The sequence below is a fragment of the Centrocercus urophasianus genome, unplaced genomic scaffold, assembly GCF_019232065.1.
Source record: "Centrocercus urophasianus isolate 14NV4802_14NV808 unplaced genomic scaffold, USGS_Curo_1.0 seq_12, whole genome shotgun sequence".
NCBI classification, from domain to species: domain Eukaryota; kingdom Metazoa; phylum Chordata; class Aves; order Galliformes; family Phasianidae; genus Centrocercus; species Centrocercus urophasianus.
In genome coordinates, this window is record NW_024884364.1 from 48,374,285 (window position 1) to 48,394,886 (window position 20,602).

At 41.6% G+C, this 20,602-nt stretch overlaps 1 protein-coding gene across 3 annotated transcripts in view; it reads left to right on the plus strand.

Moving 5' to 3' along the window:
• The window catches only part of MID1 (midline 1), a 237,697-nt gene that overhangs the window by 86,705 nt on the left and 130,390 nt on the right, over positions 1-20,602 (plus strand). The window contains exon 1 of one of the 3 annotated variants that reach the window (XM_042810879.1): positions 15,357-15,613. The exons of 1 other annotated variant lie outside the window; for it this stretch is intronic. The gene's annotated coding sequence lies outside the window, so the exon portion shown is untranslated. Of the gene's footprint in view, positions 1-15,356; positions 15,614-20,351; positions 20,433-20,602 lie in introns of those variants that run through there. One more of the 3 variants, XM_042810882.1, reaches the window with a different exon arrangement.

Genomic DNA, 20,602 nt, shown 5'->3' on the forward strand with positions numbered 1-20,602 from the left:
AGGAAAGTTTTCCCACTGCTATATATATCCCTGTTATCTTTTGCTTTCTTCTTCCAATCAGAGATTTCTGATCTTAAGACAGTGGATCAGTCAGAGGACATCTACTCTGATTTGAATGGAGCTTTGTGTGTATTTCTCTATATACACTTGACAAAGCCATGTCTAGTCTCCCCCCTTCCCTCTCCTTTTTCTAATACAAAAGTGATTGCTTTCATCAAGTTTGCTGTGGCAAAACTATAACGAAAGGTACTTAATTAAAGATAAGAGCAGTGTAAAGAAAACAAGACAAGGGTGGCTGTTCTTGTGGTTGGGCTTGAGTGAAGAAATGTATTTTCTTCTATTGTTGGGTTAAGTTCAAATCAAAGTTCAAAGGGAGTCTTGATTTACAATTGAGCATCATTTTCTCTTTTCCCATCAGAGTATTTGTGATGACATCTGGCAGCCACAGCAGCAGTAAAGCTCCACTATCCATTTTTTATTTATTTATTTTTAAGAACATACTTATATGTTTACTGAGAATCAACCACCCAATCAAAATAGATACTGTAGCTTACTTTCAGTTTTGCACATAAGCCACAAGCTTCTTAAACTTGTCTTTTTTATTCATGAACTAAGCAAACTACTTCAGTTTTCTTCTAATAGTTAATCACATTAGGATTTTTTCTTGTATAAAATTTGCCTGTAAAAATTTAAAGCACTCTGTTTCTGGCAGAAAGGCCTCCTCCTGCCTTCCTGGTTTTAAAGCCTTTTTTTTTTTTTTTTTTTTTTTTTTTTTTTTCAAACATTAAAAACCACACCCACAAAAAAAAAAAAAAAAAAAAAAAAAAAAAAACATTAATGAGAGATCTGAGAGGTACTATAAAATGTTTCTTGGAAAGGGATGTAAAAAGCATATCTCATGTTTTGTGGAGGATGCTGCACCTAGTATTGTGGTTAAAAGAGCTGTACTGAGTCACCGTTGCTTTTTCATATGGAAACGAGACTATTGGCCAATGCCTATTGGTGATGTGTTGAAGATTCAGGCTGGGCTTCAGCAACTGCTGATAAACTCAAGACTCTAATCAAGTATCTTTCAGAAACATTAACATTTCAAAAATAAATGCTTTTTCCTTTTCTCTGTTGAATGTAATGAATGTTTTAACGTATTTTGCCAGTCTCTATGAAGTATAACAGGTGGACTGCTTTAAATGAAATAATTATGTCACTTAATGGTGGACAAAATCAGAACAGTAGCAGTTCTTTCATTTACAACTTTTTCAACCAGAAACTTTCATCTTATGTGTGTCATCAAGGTAATTAATAGAAAAGATTAATGAGATGGAAGATGCTTTACTGAGAAATTAAGAGGTACGACAGTGAAAAATCAAGCCAGAATCTTTTATTGCTCAAGGAAAGGGTTAGGACTCTCTCTGTTCATAAAATGTAAAAAGGAAAGTTCAGTCCAAAAGTCCATGAAGAGTGATACATCCATTAAGGGTCATCTACCATAATGATGTGGTGGATCTACACTGTTCTTAGAGACAGATCTTGTGATTGCTGAAAAACACTCTGCTCCTCAAGCTGCCATGACCTGTTCACATAGCTGCTTAATGGGTATCATGTTAATACCCTCCAGATGTCTTCCTTGGGTGTTCTTGGTGACATGCTGTGCCAGTAAGCAAAGTATTATTGAGATATTAAACTGGTAGATATGCTTCCACATGCAAGAAGCTATACAGAGGACATGCCCAAAGTGCAGCCTGCGGCTCTGTGCAACACAGCACAAAGTGCAGCCACCCCCTGCTTCCACTTCATTGTGGCAGTGGCTTTGCTCCAAGAATGCACCCATCACTCAACACCAACCAAAAACTGGTGTGCTGTGAACCCTATCTGGGCTGAAATCCAGGCATGGGAAGGGAACAGTGCAGTGACAGCTCAAGTTATGGCAAATAAGTTTGTGGACTTTGATGCACTGGCTAAACACAGTCCTGTGAACGGTGGAAAATATGCAGCTGTGCTTTCCATTGTGATAAAGGAATCTGAGAATAGATTTCAAGGTTGAGGAGGCAAAAATCAATTTTTTGGTTTATTTGTGACTCTATTTTTAGTAGACACAAATATATTACCTGTGAATTTTCAAATGGAATGTATACAGTTACAGTCAAAAATCACGTCTCCTTGCCAGACTTTCACAAGCCCTCTCATACCAGAGAGAAATACCCCTCGCTTCGTAGTCACATCTTATTCATGCCATTGTTTTTTATCAATTTGTAAACAGTTATTTTCAATGATGAAGCATAGGAAGAGTAAAATTTCATAAAAAATCTCTGCTGATGTTCTCACGAAGAATTGCAGCCACCACGATCAAACCAGCGATGCATTTGTTTCACAAAAATAAGGTCACACATGCCACTTTTTTAATGGTTTTGTTGCCCTTTTTTACTGTTTTGATTTAAAAAAAAAGTTTTGTTTCTTTATATGTTAACTATTTTATCTATTTTACAAGAGCTGCACTGAAAGTAATGCTTCCCATTCTATTATGTCAGCCCATGACATCAGAGGTGGATGTTGGTGGTATGGCAGTAGAAGCTGAACTTTCCTGACAATATTCCACTACAAGTTGTTGCTGTGCGACAGATGGCAGCTGAGGGGCTGTCTGGCAAAACTGTGTCTGACACGGACGTGCATATGAAACACAGGTATATCATTAAACTCTCTGTGGAGAAAATGGCACCCACTGATATTCATCAATGCTTGCTGAGCACTGATGGAGACCAAAGAATGGATGTGAGCACAGTGAGGTGATGGAATGGATGGAGTGGGTGGATGGAGCATTTCAACAGTGGTGACAGCGGGTCAGCTCCACTGGTGCAGATTGTTACAAGCATGGCATGCAGGCTTTTGTTCATTGCTGGTGAAAATGCTTGTAATGCTGGTGACTATGCTGAAAAAGAGTTTGTTGTGGCTGAGAATGTTCTCTATTAAGTAGTGTTATTGTGCTCTTTGTATCTGTTGTAATTTTCACAGAAATAAATAGGAGGTATTTCGTATGGAGCAACCTTTATAGATGCTGCCCAAGACAATTCCCCTTCACTCACTGTGGTTTGGGCAAGCCGAAAGGTTAGATATCCATAACATATAAGACAGAAACTGTCTTCCAAAAAGGTTGGGTCTGACGCTGTGGGACCATTGTTTGTACAGGCAGAGACAACCTTGAGAAGAGCCCAAGGCATGCTGGCAAGGCATGATTCTCTGGAATACATGTCAGTCTCACTGAGAACCTGAGTATGCTATTGAAATTGGTGCAGTAGGAGTATACAAGAGCATCTTGGCAAGATGCAGTCATTTTGATTTTTTTACTCCCCTGTGTGCATGTGAATGGCAGAGAACAGACTCCTCAGGTTCAGAATATACTTGATTCCTAAACATTTCAAGAAACTATTTGGCCTTTGACACTGATGACATACCATAGATTGCTAATAATGGCATGCCTGAACTTTTGTTAAGAAAATAAGCATATCCCTCAGTAATTCCCACACTCTTGGATTAAACCACCACAGTATCATATTAATGGAAGGGCTGCTGAAATACAGAGAAATAGTAAATACTCAGCTACATAAAACTTGTCCTCCATTCAGGGCTGTTTTATGAGACTGAGGTAAAGTAGAAGAACAATAAGATGCGGCTCTGGGCAGCCTGGTCTGGTGGTTGGCGACCCTGCCCATGGCAGGGAGGTTGAAAATAGATGATCTTTGAGGTCCTTTTCAACCCAGGCCATTCTATGATTCTACAACTCCATGATTCTGTGTCAGATATTCATTTGTCAGCAACACCTGCTCTTGGACACAGCTAGGAGTGACAGGTTATTCTTGTAAGAGTCAAGATCTTGCACAAAGCTGTTGATTTTCTGCTGAATTATTATGGCAAGTGCAGCTTCATTAACTACCCTTAAAAAAAAAGGAAGCATGAGTAAGAGGAAGAAATCACTGAGTAAAGATAGAGGAATACCTGAAAGGAAATACTATGAATAGACCAGCTGGGAGAGGAAGCACAGTCTAAAGGTGAGGTTACATTGTTTTATTCATTTTCCATTGGAAGAATAAAATCTATCTTCAAAAGGAATTCAGGCTTGGATACTAATTGTAGCTCTAAATGTTCTCAGTGTAAAGATTCAACCTGCTCACATCTACCAATAATACGAGGCTTATTATTCGCAAGAGTGGAAATAGTGGGATTTATGCCAAAATTCCCCAGTATTTATTCTTTGTGCATCTAGGAAGAAACAAGTCATAGAAAACTGTGAGTGCACACAAGAAAAAGAGTTCATTTCATTTTGAGGATGTGTTTTTTGCACGATTCTTGGAGGAGGTAATAATCAGCGGAATGATGTTGTTTCCACAGAGCCACTCCGTAGAGGTGGTATCGAACCACTGTTCTGTTCTGTTCTGTCTGGACATGGCATTCAAAACCACATCATTTGTCTGATTCAGAAGTTCTTTGTTTGGGTTTTCTGGGTACTTTTTTTTTTGTCAGCAAACACAAAGTGAGTGTAAAATCAGGAAAGACAGAAGGAAGATGAAAATGAGCAAGACAGATTGATATCCACATAGTTTTAAGTGGAATGGTTCGAGTTATGCTGGGGTTTATTTGCTGGTGTTTTTATCCCCTTTATGCTGACTATTAGAATATCCTGTTGCTATAGGCTAATGTGGAATGCGCTCTGCTTAAATGGTCAGAGTTCAGCGGTTTCATCATATTTTTGCAAGCAGAAAGCTGGTCCTTAACATTTTTTTCCTTATCCCAAGGGGCTAGGCATGTGCTGGGAAAAAAATTTATCACAAATTTCAAGTATGCAAACTTGTGGGCCTTTAAGACTACTGAGAAATCCCAGCACAGACTTCACGGTGGTAATAGAGCTGGGGCGTGAAGTGCAATAAAACGTGCTTACAGGTACACACCGATAGTACACTCACCTTATAATCATTCCAACAAGGAGCCCTGTTTCTTTCGGAAGCAGCTGGCGTAGCAGCCTGCGCACTGCACGCAGCGCTGCCAGCCGCAAGGAAGGGAGGCTGAGTGGGGGCCGAGCGATTGGCCTTTTGAATGGCTGCCATCGAAGGTCCCGATAGAGGAGCGGGGAGGCGGCCGCCAGGGGCTGCTCTGAGCCCGGCACGTAGCGGGCAGGGAGCGCCAAGCCCGCTCGGCTATCGGGACCTTCAACGGCAGTGGCAAACCGACTCCTTGCTAATGCGCACGCCCCTCCCGTCCCCCTCCCCCCACTCCCTCTTAGTTTTATATCACAAAGGTTTTGGTGGCTTGTCTTTCTGAGAAATGTCCTCCTCATCCCTTTTCAGTTTGTGTGTGTTCCTGAGTTTGGTACATTTGCTTTTCCTGCTTCTCTGTCTCATTCATTTGTCACCCCATCCACTTTTTCATGATAGCTCCTATAATTATCTCTCCTTTTAAATGCCATAAGTACCTAAATACTGAAACCAGTGACACACTCATCATACCAGATGATAGCTATCTTGGTCAACAGAGGGCTGGCTGTAGGTTTGGGAACAGGTTTCATTACAGTTGCTAAGCCTTCTGGTGGCTGACATCACCGTCACCTTCTGACTTTGCAAGTCAGGTTGGTTGCGTGCTGAGGAAAGAGAAGGCAACAAGACATCCCTAGTCTTCGGAAAGGAACCAAAACATAGAGTGAGTATGGATGGGTTATTTTGTGGATAACAAAAGTGCAAGTTGTAGAACAAACACAGCTAATTTTACTTCTGCTAAGCATAGCACAAAAATGTTTCTTGCTGAATGCTCATTACTGTGTTTGTAGATCGACTTCATATGTGCCACATGTGCTTATTGTTGTTGCGTTGTGATTTCAAGCTTTTATGAAGTGATAAGCCACATATTAATAGCTTTAACAGAAGGTGCCCTAGTTGTTAACATGGTCACACCTTGCAAGAACAATATGCTATGTCCATTTTTGATTCTAGAAAAATGCAACATTCTGTGCTTTAAAATACACGAGGTAAATGCCTAGTTAGTACTTAAATCTGCTCAATATATTATCTTACACAAATTCCTACCCTGTTGCTCAGTACTGCTATAAAAAATTGCTGCCTCAGAATGCAAAATGTTAACTCATTTCCCAGGAATCTCTCTGGGTGAAAAGCAGATCTGGAAGTTGCAAGCACATTTGCTCCTGCTTAGTCTTACTCAAAACTTAACTATCGTCTAACTCTAGCATAGTAACAGGTGTTCCAGTATATTAAAGTTATTACCCTAGATTAGAGGAGTCTCTCTCTCTCTCTCTCTCTCTCTTTTTCTTTCTTTTTTTTTTTTTTTCTCCTTTATTGCTTTTATTTAATCAGTGGAATATAGATGTAAGCCTAGAAACCTTCAGCTCATTAAAAATTGTGCTGGTAGTACTGTAAATGAGTTTCATAGTAGCGGGATTCCACCTCTTAACTACAACTGAAGTCACTGAAAATACTCAAAATAAAGCATAAGGGATATAGTGGTCACAATAGCTTAAAGAAAATTAAACAGAGTGTTTTTATCATGATAAAAATTAGGAAACTTTGCGTGTGTTCTCATTCCTGGATATTTTAATAAATGAAATGAAATTAAATTAAATTAGTATGTTGAAACTTTCCTTTATTTGCATTATGAAGACAAGGATGAAAATACCAAATGTGTTGTCTTTATGATAACTCTTTTCAACCTGCCCTTTTGAGCAGGCAGTGCATGAAAGCATTTGCCCATGAGTAACACCTTATTAAGCTGTCAAGATTTGATGTGACACACTTTTCTCCAAATTTGCATGCCTGATAATAGTCTTCCTAAATATCACCTTCAAGTCCTTTGGCAAAAAAAGTATCCCATCTGAAAGAAACATTGGATCAGATGTTGGTGGTGGGACAATCTCAGGGCAATGTCTGCATGCAAAACAGAAAGTTCAGGCCATTAAAAGCTATATGGTCTACTGCCACTACTGTTGAGTTCTTTGTGTAGTGAGGGCTTGTTGCCTTGTAAACATGTTTCCATGACTCATTAAATCCTCTGAAATAAAAGCTCTCGCAATTCCAGTACAGTGGAGCTGTCATTTTTAGATTTAATTATAAACAGGGTATATAATGAGCTACCTAACTTGTCCCCTTTTCTGAAGGAGGAGGATGGCTAGTGACCTCTCCTTTCTCCAAACAATACTAAAATCCACTTTATTTGAAAGATGAAGGAGTGGAAAGTCCTTGACAAAATAAAAGGAGTGCATAAATGAATGCCAGCTGGGTAACTAATATTTTACATAACAAATAGGAATATATGTTTTGTGAACCTATTTAGTGTTCAGCTTAAGCGACTATAGTAACCATAGCAACTCCTCTATCACCTGTTTGAGAGGCTGCAATACCTTAATGAACTGTGCACCAAATGCTCTGCTAATATTTGTTGAATGTTAATGATATTATCTCTTGAAGAGAGGTACACTGAAAGATAAATTTGTAGAAAATGTTTGAGACAGGAAAGAGCAGAGTGGTGTATCTGTTGCCCACAGCGTGCCCATTATCACAGCTAACTGCACTGAAGGCTTTAGTGGTCTGTGGTGGCCAAACAAGCAATATTAAAGGGAAAGTTTTTCTGCACTGATTGAACATGGGAACACACAGGGAGGCACCCAAAATACATTTCTAATCAGATCCATCCCTTGAAGCAGTTATTAATTTACAAATGCTGCCAAGCCATTTACTTTATTTGTAGGTTTCTGAATCACATAAAGCTGTAATAATAAAGATCTGTAGTGTCAGTTTCAGTCATTTTAGGCTCTGCATTTTAGGTGCTATTTCTTCCTTTTCAATTTCCAAGCCATAAGTGATCAGGGCTTTATTCTTCTGCAGTTTAAAATATGGGTATGGCAGATTAATTCTTCTGTGCCCCACAGCCCCAGGCCTGAGCATGCAGGGATGGCCTGCAGAATTATCTTGTTAAAGTATCATCACCTTTTCCCAAAGGACTGTTGTAGTAGACTTTATTCTTGTAGCCTGTGAACTACTTAGGGAAGCAGGTGGTTTTCAGTTAACTGAAGATCCGAGTGAATTTTGAATTCCCTTAATAAAAGACATATGGAAACTATTTAAATCATAGAAGTCTTTGATTTCAAACCTCCAACATTTATTTATCTCCCACTTCAGTGTGAATTGCATTATACTGTGTGCATAAACTTCTACTCCTGAGTTCATACATGCAAAGTCAACGGTTACCAAGTCATTTTGTCATTAGGCAACATGGCAACAAAATTCAACATATTTCCTTTGTATGTGACAAGGGTTCTTCGTGTCCAGTTTCGTAGTGCTGTGCTATAGAGTATGTACCAAGTTCTTCCCTCTTAATCCCAGAAGGCTTCCAGAGAATAAAAGCAATGAAAGCATGAGTGGCTTAGTGATTCAGGATCTCCAGAACTTCACTTCCAATTGCCTTTTACATAAAGGACCTTCTCGGTGCCCAGTATTTGAAAAAGGCCTTTATGAAATGGGAGCTGGAATCTTCATAGAATCATAGAATTGAGTTGGAAGAGACCTTTAAAAGTTATCTAGACCAAATCCCCTGCAATGAGCAAGGACACCTACAGCTCAGAGCCCCATCCAGACTGACCTCGAATGTCTTCAGGGATGGAGCTTCCACCACCTCTCCGGGAAACCTGTGCCAGCACCTTGCTACCCTTACTGTAAAAAACCTTTATCTTATGTCCAACCTTATATTCCCTCCTTAAATTTGAAATAATTTCCCCTTATCCTATCACAGCTGACCCTGCTAAAGAGTCTGTCCCCTTCTTTCTTATTGCCCCCTCTTGGATACTTGAGATATACTTCATAGTGTATTACTGTAAAATACAAGACAATGGAGGTTCTGGAAAAACAGAGTATGTGCATATATGACAAGGTGTGGCACTGGGGATTAAAATCTACATGAAACAGTTTAGAAGGCATGCATTAACCTTGCACTCAGTGCAAAATAATGATGTTGGCTAATCTGTTGCAAGCAAGGCTTAGAATGGATTGTTCTCCCTGTAAAAAAAACCACATGTACTCATGAAATATGACAAACTTGGCAATATCTGTGAATTTTAGTGTCAAAATGACTAATGCAGAATCATAAGTTGTGGAAGTGAGAAATGCAGAACTAGAGCCTGGTGGTATGCATTTCATCTCTGTGCTGGCCTCCAAATTCCAAAATCTTACCAGAATCTGATTTTCCAAGTTACCAATCTTCATGAAAATGTTGAAGAATGTAAAAAGTAGAATCTTCATGGACTAGTCTGTGTTGTTGTTGTTTTAATGTAATTTGATATTTATTTTAGTTTTTTTGATAAGGGCACCCTATGGAATAAGAATCAAAGGACTGAACTATGAAACTGGTTTGCCTGGAACCTGGAGAAATGCATTACTTTTGTTGTCATTGTCTTTTGCTGCCAGTGCCATGTAACAAAAAGAGAGGCCCAAGAAGGGAAACATCTGGAATTGTGAGCTAAATAAAGTAAAAATTCTTTTGGAAACTGGTAAACCTATACTATATATGTCTGTAATTAAAAAGAATGAGGTACGCTGGCTCATAAAAGTACCATCTGAAAACAGTTTAGAGGTTAGAAAAAGGCTACCTGGCACAGGCAGAAGGGCAAGCCATGACCAGGCCTGTCCTCTCAGAGCTGCACTCCCAATGGGGCTGCTGCACAGTGCTGTGCTTCAAACCTCTCCTGTGCTGGTGAACAAGAAGAATTTTAGGCAGTGCTCCTGGTGAGAAGAAGCATTAATTTCCATTGGGATGACTCTTTCCTGCTTTGCTGCTTTGATGCTTTGTGGTGTCTGTCCACATCCTTGAATTCCTTAACTCAATATTTTCTGGTATGAACATTCTTTTGTTTTTCTCTTAAGTCCTTTTCCTGCTTTTCTCATTTGAAATTAGAATAATGTGATTTTTCCTTGCGTAAAACTTCCCAAGTAAATGTATTACATTATCAATACCAAGAGCTATGCTGAAACAGTGGGAAAGGATATTAATTCAGCGTTTCACAAGTAAACTGACCATGAGGGTAACCTGTGAACTGCAGAGGCTACAAGTCAAACCCTGAGTCACGTATATTCGCACATTCCCAGTTGTATAAAGAGGTTTTCCTAAGCGAAAGGACTTCAGGATTGGGTTTAGTTTTTTTATTGTCATTCCCCTGCTCACTCCCTGCAGGCTTAATCCTCACCACAAACATTGCTATGCATTGGCATCTTGACTAGAGAAAGGGAAAACAATCTTCGAACTTCTTTCTTTTAAACAGAAGGAGAGCTTACATTTTATTTTACCCAAAAATTTCAATATGTTTCTGTTAAACATGCAGACACGCATACACAAAATTTTCTAGAAATAACTGCATATTTAGGAAAGCAAAGGTAGCTTCAATACAAAGTTGAAGAATTAGAATGGGGGGAAACCAAACGCCTCGCCCTGGACATGAGCAGCTTACTGGATGCAGTTTGTATTGCTGCTCTTTAAGGTATGATTCTGAGTCCTGTGAAAAAGAATACTTCACTACACAAGATTTTTCTGTCTGACTGTGTTGCTGTATAATCAACAGATAACTTTTCCATCTCCTGTCCGTGCTTCACAGAAGCATATTTTCCACACGGAGGCAGCTGGCACGGATAGTTGTGGGGAGAAAAGATAAAGGAGAATTCCCTGAGGGAATACTCCTAGGGGAGGCTTTCCTGTAAAATTAGATTTCATGAGAAAATATAGCTTGTTGCTGAAATTTTCTTGCTTTTTCTGCCCAGAAAAAAATGAAACAAAAAAGATTTTAGAACGACTAGAATTTTTAGGCAAATTCAACTGTGTCAATCTGAGCTGAAATGTCTGATTTCAAGTCAGTGAAATGCTCGTTGTTCTTCCCAACAGTGGTACCTTTTTTCATGGGATTTGTAGAGAGATGTTTTTGATATGTGCCTGAATCTTTACTTGCTTAACATGATTCATTGTGTGATTGATTTTTGAAGTCAGTTCACTAAATAAGTTGTTGATAGAAAATGCAGTGTAATTAAATAGCTTTTTTTTTTTTTCCATGCTAATGAGGGCTTGCAGAAACATAAAGCTTATTATTTTATCATTCTTGATTTCATGGATGGTTATTAAATCTTGAGTATTAAGAAAAAAACCAATGTCATTTAACTATTACTTTTAAAAGCAATTAGGTATCATTGCCAACCAACTATCAACTAGCAAATAAAAAAAGGTAACCTCAGTAAACTAAATATGATTTGTATTAAATTCTGCATGTACCTGTGTTAGAGAACAGATAGCTTAGAACCTCTCAGCCCTTCTATCATTCTTCTTTGTCAGTCTTTAACTCATTGTACTTCCATATAATTTTGAAACAGACTTTCAGAGACTTTTTTTCCCACTGATTTATTACACACAACTGTGCACCAACTTGTTCAGCCTAGCAGATCAAGCATCTGCCTCTTAGCACAGATGCAGTGAAATGAAATCCAGAAGTTATTAGTCTTTTGATTAAAATAGCCGAATCAAAAAGTCTAGTCAGTTTTGTCATTAAGGTGGGTACAGATGGATCATTTTGTACCATGTTTCTGTCGGCCTGAGCCGCGGATAGTTTAGATTGTGTAAGTGATGGAGGAAGGAGTTGTTCTGAAGACATCTTCTTTCTCTCTTGCCTGTGGCTGGTGCAGCCCCAAATGAGACCAGAGCAGTCTGAAGGATGTGGTAAATAACTGAGCAAGGAGAATGGTCTACTAAGGACCGCTCCTCCAAGAGGGCTGCAGTGTGATCTCATCTCTGCCTTTTCAGAGATACCCTGCCAAGAGGCTGAGTCATCTTGCTTGAAAGGTAATGGATTTCCCAAAGGTCAGCCTTAAGGACTTTGTAGCTGAAGCTTTCAGTCTCTATTTGTAAATTGAAGGTTGCCTGACATTGCTGGTCTTACTTTTTGAATTTCTGTTGGATGTGCATTTAAATACCCATGTCAGACATTCTGCCAGGGTAATTAGTTCATCTTTCTTCCATTCACCACAGCAGTGTTGATAAAGGCAGTTAAGTACTGCTTTGCAAGGTTCCACTCAGCACTTTCTTGTACTCATTGGCTATGTGTTTCAAAATTGGTGTGACACTTTCTCATCTTGAAAACAGGGTTTTTTTGAAGTATATTGATAGTATTTCAGACTTCTTTTAATTTTTATGCCATCTTCTCAGAAATCTTTCCAACTTAGAGCTTTCTAATTCAAGTGTTATTGTGCCAGTTCTACTGGAGGTTATTTTTACATTCCAGAGTTGCCTGGAGTTATATATTCTAGTGTTATCTGGGGTTATTAAGTAGCATTTTGTATTCTGAGCATCCCAGTCTTCCTGCAGGTGCCAATTTCAATCTGCTAGGGGAGGAACTATTAAAAACATTAGAAATGAATTGCAATATTAGTTTGAATATGAATATTACCTTTTCCTCCCAAAGTGCAACTGTTCAGCTTGTTTATTTTAAAAAACACACGCATCTTTGTTTTTACAGTTGTCTATTGCAAAGTAAAGGCAACCTATTTGTGACAGACTTCATATCTAAAGACATTTAAAATGTTGATTTTCAAGCTAGGTTCGGTTCTTTCTAACCCATGTGCCGAGTCATGTTTTTCTCTGCTTTCAATATTTTACTCCTACTGTGTATAATATACCCTGGGGTCTGGTCCATATCTATCTGGCCCAGCTCTGTAAGGACACAGAGTGGTTCTTCTGTCTGCGGCTTATATTCAATTCTCTGCACTAAGATTTCCATGGCAGCTGGAATTCAGGTAATGAGAAGTCCTTCCACTTCCCATTTTGCACCCCATGCTACTGGCACGGCTCTGGCTGGGCTGGACTACATAAAATTGCTTTAAATGAAAAAAATTCCAGTGATCAAGTAAATTCCATGTTAGGTTGCCCTGCATCTGGATCACCTGTTTGAAACTGTTCTTGAATTTGCCTTGTCACAATTTTTAACCTTCAGACTTGTTCACTGTATTGATTACCACTGAGCTAATCCTCATTCTGCCCTTTGTCCTTGTAATCATTTGTCTTTTAACATACATCCATGAGAATCCTCTAAGGCTGTCGGGCTCCCAGCCATGACTTTGCTCTCAGTAATGCAGGTGTTTGCTCTTGGCAGTGCCTGAACTTACACCTGGTACCACCTCCTCTGGCTGCCTTTCTTCCACAAGTTCCCACTGGACAGACTGTGAAAGTTTCTTCCTTCCAGGCCAGCATGTTTTTTCCTTCCTCTGAATATGGTATGACTTTCTCACATACATACATACAATCGGGTGACAGATGTGAAAACAAATATCTTGAATGTTTAAAAACCAGCACGGGTCTTGCATCCAAACTGGCATCCAAACTCTTGTTCCTCCCATCTAGCTGTACCGCTGTGTCTCTGGAGATGGAGTACCTTCAAAACCAGTTCAGATGTTCACCCTTTTGTATTCTTTGCTTCATATTCCTTGCTGATTTTTAAATTCTGAACCTTCATCTAAATCACTGGTACCAACAGAGTTTCTCTCTATGGCACAATTACTTCAGAAAAGCATCATTCCTCTCCTTTTGAATGCATATCAGAGGGAATTCTCCTGGGTTTAACCACTGTAAAAGGTTTTCGCATATCACTACTCAGTTCAAATGACATGTGTCCATTCTGCTGTGTTTGGGCATCAGAGGAGAAGCATTCCTGTTAAGTGCTCTTAATGCACCCCACTCTTGCATTGCAGCTACTTGGAGCCATTGTGCAAGCATGCCTGACAACACCATCACTGGAGGATCAATGAGTTGTCTGTGCTTTGGTCTTACCCTGTGCAGGGTGTTGTGAATAGCCATCGAGACACTTGGTTTGTGTTGCAAGTGAAGCATAATGGGATCCTCCCACTTTAGAACGGGTACCTGATGAGCACAGCTGGCCGTGGATGAAGTGCTTCACATCAGCTTTTCCCTCCATCCCTCCTTGCTTCTAAGCTGTACAGTGCCAGTATTATGCAAACTCCCCTCTTGGTGGCACTTAGGAGGAAAATTATTGTTTTTCAATGGGAAAGCAATCGAGCAGATTTTTCAGACCTTGCTTTTCATGTGACATACCCAGCACTGGAGCTTATCTATCACTTTTAGCTTTTATAAGCTAAAGAGAAATATATTTTAAGAAGTCTTTAATTAAAATCCTGGCAGCACATCACTCTAACAACTTATTATTTCACTTTTTTTCCTGCAGCTCAGTTCAATAAGATTTCTTGTACTGATAGGAATTCTGGAGAATGACTGCATTTTGCCGTGGTAGATAAAACCCTTACAGAAGCAAATCCACGATGTTGGGGCTTTTCTTCAGACATCAGATCTGCCTGATTGTCCCCTTGAGATCAAAAGACAGCTTTCCCTTTAGAGAAACAGAGACTAATGGCTTTCTGAACTGATATAAAGCGAGGGGAAAAGAAATTGGAAAAGAGTGGGTGGTATGAATTTGTGAATTTGCAGTTTTCTGTTTCTCTGCTTTTCTGTTTGTTTGCTTTTGACTCAAGAAAGGCGTAACTCAAACTGCAATGACATTATAGATTAGGGGTTTATGTACATATGTATGTAGCCTTTTTATTTGTTTATTTTAATGTAAGCCACTGAGGGGCAGCAGATAAAAGCCAATCTCATCAAAATCAGAAATATGTATCCGTTTCCTTTGAAGTTGCAATTGGGTTCCAGTATTTTGTTGCACGAGTAACAAAGTTTCAGAAATCACCCTAAAGAAGGGAAAGCAGGCAGAGGTGATTGAGTATTTGCCACCAAGGCAAAATCTCACAGCAGACCAGCACTTGCTCTTCATGCAACTGGCATACGGCATTTTCCTAGCTTTCTTCTCTCATTAATGACAGAGTTTCTTTTTTAACCTGACATGAGGAAATAGGTGCATTTAGAACACCCATGGCTGTTGCTAGCATGAAACATTGCCACATTCGCGAGCCACTTCGCGAGTGCCCTGCGCGTTCTATGTGGCTGTGGGACTTGGGGAGTTTCCATGGACATCTCTACGTTTTTGCTTAAGTCCTGGGAGCCCTTTAAACAGACCCGGAGCAGTTAAACGAGAATAATCTCTCGCACCGCAAATTGACTTCTCTCTTTGTAGCCCTAGACACTGTTTCCAGCTGCTTTCAGTCTTTCAAATCCTTGAAAGCTTTCCTAATCCTCATGTCGGCAGCCTTTATGCGCTCTCCTCCCTCCCTCCCCTCTCTCCTGATTGGCGAGGCGATGGCACGGCCTGATTCAGCCAACTGCTACATCCCTGCGCTGCGGTTTGAAATAGGAGTCAGGCGGACAGTTGCCTCCCTACTCCTGACTTTTAATAGGCTGGGAAGGAAGGCTGGGAAACTTGACATTGTCTTAGGAAGGGTTCCCCCCCAGCAAAGGATAAAAGAAGAGGGGGGGGAGAAAGAAAGGGAAAAAAAAAAAAAAAAAAGTAAAAACAGCCAAGGCGAGGGGGAAAAACTTGCGTACAGCAGGAAACTTGATGGATCCCTGCCCTGCGGCCAGTGGCGCGGCGTAGCCCCTTCCCGGCTGGATGGATGATGGGAAGCTCACCATGAGGCAGGTGAGGAGCTCGGCTCCGGGCGGAAGGAGCGCCGCGCTCTGCGCTGGGCGGCATCGAGGCTTCTTTCCTTTTTCTTTTTTTCCCCTTACCCTCTTGTAAAGTAAGTTTCAAGGCAAAGGGAAGCATAAGTGATTTATTTATTTCGATTTTCAAATTTTCCTTGCCGTGCGGGTCGCTGTGCGCCTGTTCAGGGGACGAACGGCGTTTGTGAGATCCGTAAATCAATTCCCGCTTGCTGTGGCTTGCATGCATTGTGTGGGCTTGTCTCCGTGACATGGAAAAGGAAAGGGCTCGCTGTGTTATAGGGCTAAACACGCCAATAATTCAGCCCAGGGATAATTTATTAAACTGCTCTGCGTGAGCTCCTTGCCTGCCAGTGCTTTAATCTTCTGATTGCTTTAAAACGTGGTAGTTTCAAGCTGTCTTACAGCCTCACAAAAGTACTTTAAGATGGGTTTTCTAGTGAATTTTTTTCCCAAGATTATTCAAATGAGGCTTTTTTTCTATTCACCTGAAGGGACAAAAGGAGCTTTTATTCTCTTTCCCCCAGTTAAAAGGAACAGTGGCGAGATGGTTTTGATTCTCACTGCTCCTAGTTTTGCAACAACAACACGCAGTTAGAGGAGCCTGTGGGAGCCAGGCAAGCTGGTGGGGCCAGGTTTAAAGGCTGAATCAGAGATCTGTCCTACTTCATAAAGCCCTGCCGGTTTGCTTCCGAATCTTGCACTTCGTGTGTTATTTTCTAGGTAGCAAATGGATAAATGCAAGGAAACGAGAGAAGGTACTCTTCTGTACGCGTGTTATTCATTCAGCTCTCAGTGGGACTTTTAGACTGTATGCTCTGGGAGTGCGTGTGCAGGTTTTGCACCTGTAGTGCAAACGGAGCGTTTGTTTTGTGTTTGCTTTCTGAATGTGTGGTGGGAAATCTCAGCTTCCTCACCCTGCTCTCCTGAGTGGAGAGAGGTGGTGAAGGGAGAAGGAGAAAAGGCAGGTGAGGGAGGGGGAATGGTATTTCCTTCTCCCACCAGAAAGTAAAATACTCCTGTTGTTTTTAAAAGAGAGGGAAATTCTTGTCCTTGCGAAGCCAAATGAAGGGCATTTTATATACCGCGTGCCTCAGGTTGGTCAGTCGGATGCACGCAGTCATCAGAAGTCATTATCGCCGCAAGAGGGTACTTTGGCACAGGGGGTTGCCAATGGGGAATAGAGAAAGAAGCAGTTGCAGGCTGACAGTAAAGAAAAGCAAAAAAAGTAAAACGCTCTGGGAAATGCGCGCTTCGCTCACCTGAAGCGTTTGATTTTATGTCTTACTGAGCTTTGTGTAAAACAGAAAGGAGAAGGCGAATGAAATTAGGAGTGTGGATACCCTGCCTCCCGCTCAGGGAAGAGATGAGGAAGGGGGGAGGCGTTCCGCCTGAGGAGCAGTGCAGGCACAGGCACAGCGCTGGCTCCTGCATGGCCCGGCACGCCCCGGGTGCCCGCCGCCCGCCCCAGCTGCTGCTCCTCCTGGGGAGGCAGGGCCAGCTGAAGGGCTGCCAGAGCTTGTTGAAACACCTGCCCCCGAGTGCGGTTTTGCACCCCGAGCCAAGGGAACAGTTTAAAAGTATTTCCCCGGGTCTGGTTGTTGTCTTGTGCGCAGCTATTTTCGGTTTGGCAGGGGAATGCTGGGTGTGCTGGAGGGGCTGGTGGCTGGGGGGTGGCTGCTTGTTTGGGTGGGAGCTGAGGGCTGGGGCGAGCTATGGGGTGGGGGCTGTTAGGGAAATCGTTATGGCAGCTACCTGGGAGAATGAGCATCACGTGCACTTGGAGCCCATGCTCCTGTTTGTAGTTTCCCATTCTTATGGGAAAGAGGAATTTGCAGACTGCTTTCCTGTTGGCCCTTGTACTTCTCTCCTGTGCGGAGTGCTGAGTGCCTACAGGGTGTCCTCTCTCCCTCCCTGTCCCGTTGCCTTCCTGCCCTCCCCAGGTGCTCCCATCTCTGGCTTTAAACTGGATGGTGCAAGGGGCTGACTTGACTCTCTGCTCTTGTACTGGGTTCAGAGACCAGCTACTCCCACCTGGAGATGATCTTGGTGGCAGCTACAGCATAACATGAGGCTGAAGAGTTAACTGTCACGCAGGTGGCACGTTGCTAGCCCTGGAATAGAACTGTATATTGTGCTGGTGACTGAATTGGCCCAAAAGCAGCAGGTAGATACTGAACAATGGTACATCTGATACAAATGCACTCATCTCCTCAAAAGGAGTATGGGAGTTACTGTAGAAATGTAATATGCAGCTTGTTGAGCAGGTAAGGTTCAACCAACTTTACCACTGCACCAAGCATTGGTTCCTAGCAGGTAACAGGGATTGCCATAGGATGCTGTGTTGAGGTTTGTAAATGAGAGAGTTATGAAAAAGTAGTCATTTTTAGCTGATTATTGAAAACCTCAGCAAGAGCTGTCTCCTTGCTGCCTGGTAGAAATAACCACAGAATCGCAGAATGGCCAGGGTTGGAAGGGACCTCAAGGATCATGAAGCTCCAACCCTTCTGCCACATGCAGGGCCACCAACCTCCCCATTTAATACTAGACCAGGCCGCCCAGGGCCCCATCCAACCTGGCCTTGAACACCTCCAGGGATGGGGCATCCACAACCTCTCTGGGCAGCCTGTTCCAGTACCTCACCACTCTCATAGTAACGAACTTCCCCCTGACACCCAACCTAAATCTTCCCTCCCTCAACTTAAAACCATTTCCCCTTGTCCTGCTGTTATCTACCCTTTCAAAGAGTTGAATAATAATAAAATGAAAATAATAATAAAATAATTATTATTAGTAAAATAAAATAAAAATAATAACCTTGCATAGAGGCTTCAGTAAAGATGTGCCTAAGCAAGGCAACGTGCAAGTGGTGGAGTCTTCTGAGAAGGTGCTCAGCCTTCATGTGCTTGAAGGTGGCTTTTTGTGGCTGGAGGCTGATTGGATTCCCTTAGTTTGCTGCAGAACTGGAGAGGGCACTGTGAGCTCTGTTTTAAGTTCCCTAAGCTCGCTTCAAGCTAAAACAAATGTTTGAATTTTAATACATCATTTTCACTTAGTTTCACCTACAGCAAATCCCTGAAGAGCAGCTTATGGGAGTGTCCTGACAAATGCGACAAATGCTGCAACTCCCTGCCTCGGCCTCTTCCTATTGAAGTTCTATTGACTTTGATCAAGGCAAAGTTGAGGCCTCCATCACAAAAGAGGTTTAACAAAATGACTGGCCACCTAAAAACGAAAAACTCCTTTCTAAGACACAGAAGGCCATAGTTATCATGACTGCAGTCATATAGCTTTTAGTGTGTATGCAATTCATCAAATGAGTAAATGTTGCATACAGTTTCAGTGAATAACACATGCAAAACACAGAAACATCCCCTTTGCTTACAGATGTTTAAATTCTTAGCATGTGTTTCTTATTTCCTATTTTCTTTTGCATACCTTTTAGAATTTTTAATGTGTTCCTCAGTGGAAAAGCTGTTTTCTTATCCTGGGGTGTTCTACTCCTTAGTCTTGCTTTAGGAAACTCTCTTTAAAGTTCCTCCTGGGATATTTTGTTGTTTGTTTGGTCTATAAGGAAAGAATGAGCATCTCACAGAATGCTGTTTTCTTGTTGTTTTGTGCTGTACCGTGCAGAATAAAGAAAACAAGTGTACAGAGTCCGCAGGCAGTGAGTGTATCAGTTAATTAGTTGCGGGGCATTGCTCCTTAGGAAGCCTGGTGAGGATTTGATGTGTGTGTGTGTGTGTTGTCTGCCTCCTTTGATCACTTGTGTGGTAAATAGACGTGCAGTGTAGCTATGGCAACATGTGCTGTAGGTTGGTGGGAACAGAGGGGATGGGATCACCGGACAAAGGGCAGTTTGTTAGAGTGGTTGGTTCTGATTAGAAAAAGGTGGCACCAGTCACGGCATTTAAAAAAATCAGTTTTGCAAAACACAAATGTGTGTTATCAGTTTCAAAGTAGCATTTGTTTCTGTAGCGCTGAAGGAGCAGATCATGTGGAAGATTGGGGAGGAGGGAGGAATAATAAAAAGCAGAAGCAAAACCTTGTAACACTTTGGAATGCAAGTATATTCGTGCCGGACGTCCTGATTTTGCTGCAGAGTGGATGCATTTTGCAAGAATGCATTTGGATGAACTAAATTACCACAGATAATAAATATAGTGTTTTAAAAATAAGACTTTAATGATGTAATGATGATAGCCTGAGGTTTTCTATTACATCTGGTCCTTTCTCCAGTCCCTCAAAATACGATGCTCATTTTGAGATCAGTGCTACTGTACCTATTCCACCTGTAGAGGTCAGACTTGAAGTTCTCAAAACCTTCACTCATTAATATTTCAGCCTAAAGCTAAGCCTATAAAACAACAAAACTGGGCACAGCCACTTTCCTCATTAACTTTGTGGGATACTCTTAAAATAATATTGATTTGTCAGTATCGGGTTATTGAGTAACACGGCATTTCTAGAGCTCGAAAGACACCAAAATTCAGCCTTCTCTCCCAGCTTGCAGAGCCTGGCTCAGAGCTTTTATTAGTGCCTGAATTATTTAGATGCGTATCTTGCTTTCTGATCCCCAGCAGGCCTCCTGCCTTTGATGGGGCCTGTCTCCGGCCCTCGCCTCCCACCCGGCACTGGGCCCTGCTGGTTGACTCCTTCCCCCACTGCCCGTCCCAGGGCTTCCCCACGGGAGATGGACTGAGGCAGCAGCACGGAGCGCTACGGCAGCTCTGGAGCTCTGCAAAAAAAAAAAAAGTTGCCTGGGCTCAGAGTCCATCTGCAAAGTTGTACCAGAGGTAAGGGGTTTACTGCAGCCTGGGGTGGAGGAAAATGAGTTGCTGGGAATGAGGAGCTCGTGGTGGTGAATGCTCAGGGGATGGGTATGCTGAAGCTTAGTACATGGAAAGATGGAGAAGCAATTTGGGCTGTCTGAGGATGAGGGCTGAGCTGGGACAGAGGAGCGGAT